Source organism: Heliangelus exortis, chromosome 10, assembly GCF_036169615.1.
Source record: "Heliangelus exortis chromosome 10, bHelExo1.hap1, whole genome shotgun sequence".
NCBI lineage: Eukaryota > Metazoa > Chordata > Aves > Apodiformes > Trochilidae > Heliangelus > Heliangelus exortis.
In genome coordinates this window covers 9,507,443-9,511,437 of record NC_092431.1, presented here as the reverse complement: position 1 = coordinate 9,511,437, position 3,995 = coordinate 9,507,443, and positions in this window count along the sequence as shown.

The window sequence follows — 3,995 nt, the reverse complement described above, 5'->3', positions numbered from 1 at the left end:
AATGTCCAGTCTTGAAAAAAAAAAGACAGATGTTCTCTTGGATCAGGTTGTGAGACTTGCCATGTCAGCAGTGCAAACAGACTTTAGCTGTTTAGTTCAGGAAATGAGATGCAGACAATCTGATAAATAAACAGTGTTTATTACTCCAGTTTAAAGTGTGCTTTGGATTTCTTTTCAAAATACTCCTATGACGAGATGAGGATGAATATTAAACATGTGCTCCTAATTTAGAGACCTCAATGCTGAGGTAAGAGTGATCTTTAAATTAACACAATTAGTACATCGAGGTTGTAAAAGTTAATGATTCTGAACTTCAACCATAATAAAGAAAAAACAACAAGAAATTTGAATTACATAGGAATTCACTCCCAAGAAACTTGAAAGACCTATGAATACACATCAATTAATTAGAATAATAGGACTTAGAAAAGTGTGTGAATTAGAATACTTTGTTATTTAAACTGAGACACAGATGTAAATCAGCTGATACATAATTTCCCAGTTTGGACTGTGAAAAGACAGAGTAGAAAATATTCTTACAGTTAGGCAAATAAGCATGCATGTAAATGGCTATGGTGTCATAAATTTTGGTTTATACATCATCCAAATGGCACTTCTTTTACCAATAGCATATAGGTCCCTAATGCAGTACTAAGGCATCATTTCACTATTAATTCTGTGCAGTAGTGGCCACCCTACTTCTCTGTCATGGCTATGGGGACTACACAGACCAGAAAAGACCACGGCTCCGACAACACCTGTGCAGCCAGGCAGAAGCAGGAACAGCTGGGGACTACAAACCTGCCCTGCAGGTACATCCGGAGATGCAAATGACTGGGAACAACAGTCATTTCACAAAAAGCCAGCAAGGACATTTGTCCTGTCCTGAGAAAGGAAATAGAGTTTAAAATGCATCAGGTAAATTTTGGAGCAAACTGATACAGTCCTAAAGGTATGGTGACTACATACTTCACTGGCCTTTGGGACTTGCATAAATCACAATTTGGCCCTCAAGAGAGATGACTGAGACCCACTGAGTCACCAGCAACATTTCCTCCATTGCTTTGGATTTCTCTGGAGGCACCTCCCTTCCAGCTATGCAGTAAGCATCATTTCCACCAGACAGAGGTGATTCAGAACCCACAAAACAGTCATTTTTCCAAGTGATGGAGAACTATTACTGAATGTGTTATCATTTGAATAGCTTTTGAATTTTGAATTCACTCAAATTCTAGAGAAAGTTGCCCAACACTGTGTAGCACTGAGCCATGAATGTTCTTGCTGTTCCCAAGTCACCAATACTTGGTGTGACTTCCATTTTTCCCTAGCCTTGCTCTCTGCATCACTCTCTTTTTTTGTAGAATTATGAAAGAAAAAAATTATTGCAGACACTGAGGTCCCTTATATTTCTTAATTTTATTTTCTATAATAAACAGGAGCCTGATAGGGACCCCTCAGAATGCAATTAATACCGAGTCCTAGCAGTTGTAGGTTTCTTTTCAGCAGTTGATCCTGAATTAATGAGATGAAGACTGACAGGCAATTATGAAAGATTTTGTGAAACCCCTTACATTCATCCCAGATTCCAAACTCTTCAGTCAAGATCACTCTATTTATCTGTCCATATTCATCTTGTCTTTCTATAACCTGTTGGAAGTCTCCAAGTGTGAACACAGAAAAGGTAACTAGGAGGAGTGAAAGATTCTGTTGTTTAACAGCAGACTGCTATTTGTAATTTGAAACATTTTCCCTAGCCTCTTCCTTGTAACTGAGCTCACTATAAATAATGAAATTATTCACATTGCATACACACAGAGCTCTTGTTTCTTTCTGACCCATGTTTCAGACCTAGCACTTTTCATTTTTATTCGTCTCCTATTTCCTTAAAGAGTAAGTTTCTATGAAAACATGCTTTCTGTATTTTAGACATTGCTCTATACATAAAGTTATTTAGTAAATCTTACTTTTCGCAAAAGTGACAAGATGTGTTCTACAGAAAAATATTTCAGTTTTGTCATCACAAGAATTGTATGGTCCTTAGCTATCATGTATACCTTCTTTTCCCATAAGAGACTGAAGAGTCTGGAGAATCCAGTCTTGGACCAACTGTGTCCCTACAACAGAGGAAACAATAGAACACTAACTACATAGGGAATTCTGGCTGCTGCCTAGTGCATTGGAGGTCATGAACATGAACTTGCAATGCAGGAAGCAATCCGTATCATGGTCTGAATCCAAAGAAGCATGGCCATCAGGTCAAGGGAGTTGATTCTCTTCCTCTGCTCTCATGAGACCCTACCTGCAGTGCTGTGTCAAGTTCTAGTGCCCCAGGACATGGTGATGTTGAAGGAAGTCCAGTGAAGGGCCATAAAGATGATCAGAGGGCTGGAGTACCTCTCCTATGATTACAGGCTGAGAGAGTTGGGGCTGTTCAGCTTGGAAAAGAGAAGGCTCCAAGGAGACCTTATAGCAGCCTTCCAGTACCTGAAGGGTGCCTACAGGAAAGCTGGGCAGGGACTTCTTACAAGGGCATGTAATGATAGGTACATGAGTAAACGGCTTAATATGAAAGAGGATAGATTTAGCTTAGACATTAGGAAGAAATTCGTCACTATGCAGGTGGTGAGACACTGGAATAAGGGAGGTTGTGGATGCCCCCTGCCTGAAAGTGTTCAAGACCAGGTTGGATGAGGCTTGGAGCAACATGGTCTGGTGGCAGATGTCCTTGCCCATGCAGGGGGAACCTTTAAGGTCCCTTTCAACTCAAACCAGTGTATGATTCTATGATCATAAGTTCCTTTTTTTTTTTTTTTTTAATGACCCTACATCCAGATGCAGCTGTTGAGCAGGTAGTGCCTACTTAAACCTGTGCTGTTGGATCCCATCCAGAGAAAGCCTGAGATAGTAGCTTGCAGGGCTGCATGGGTTTTATCCCTTGCATGTGAAAGAGTGAAGGTGGAACTGCAGGCAGAAGTCAACATTGGAAATATCATGTGCAATAAGAGTTTCCGAGTTTGGCACAGCATCCGGGTGAGCTACATCAGAAGTATTTCTCCTTAAAGTCATCTCAACTTTTGGAAGCCAACTCCAGACATACCTAGATTAATTAATTAAAAAACTTCTTATTAGTAGCTAACTCGGATCAAATGTGAGTTTTGTTGAAAAGGATTGTAAAAATGGGCACTCATTCTGCACATTGTGAAGTCTGTGTGGATGAGTAGTTAACAGAGCTTGCCAGCTGCTGTTACACCTGACAGGGTTACTGAATACTTCGGGATTAATAATAGGTTAAAAAGACACAAAACAAACAGTGTTTAGAGTTAAGGCTTTGGCAATGCCTTCAATTAATATTATGTAGATGCTACTAAATCTTTTGTTGAAATAAACAGCACTGGGGAGTCCAGTGGATGCCCTTTGGCTGTTGGAAAGTGGTGCCATGTATGACGCAGGCTGCCAGGAGTATGTTCAGCTCCATGTGTCTCAGCTTCATCATCAGCAAAGACTGATGTCCAAGAGTCCTTGTGTTTAACATCACAAGAGGGGCCCAACCCAGTTAGCCTTGGGTAGTGTGGACAAATGTCCTCATTAACACTGACAATGTCAATGAATAGCATGAGGGAAGACAAAACGCCTGCCAGCTCTCTGCTCCCAGCTCTTACAGAGGTCACGACCGCCCTCTTCACGTAACTTTTCTTACATCTATATATTTGCCTTTTCAACCCACCTCGCTCACCCACAGCTGCTGGCGTCGAGTGTCCCACCGGACCGGGCTCCCCCGCCGCCTTTCCCCCATCGGGGCTGCTTTGCCAGCAGACGGGCGGCACCTGCCCCGCATGGGACCGCCTCGCCCTGCCCGCTCCTAGGGAGCCCGCCCGGCCCGGCCCAGGGCTCCCCTTGAGGCGGGCTCTCCCCAGTCCCTCGGCCCGCCCGCGGAGAGCCGTCCGTCCCCGGCCGGGGTGGGGCCTGGCCGTCGTGGCCGCCACGGAGCTGCGGCG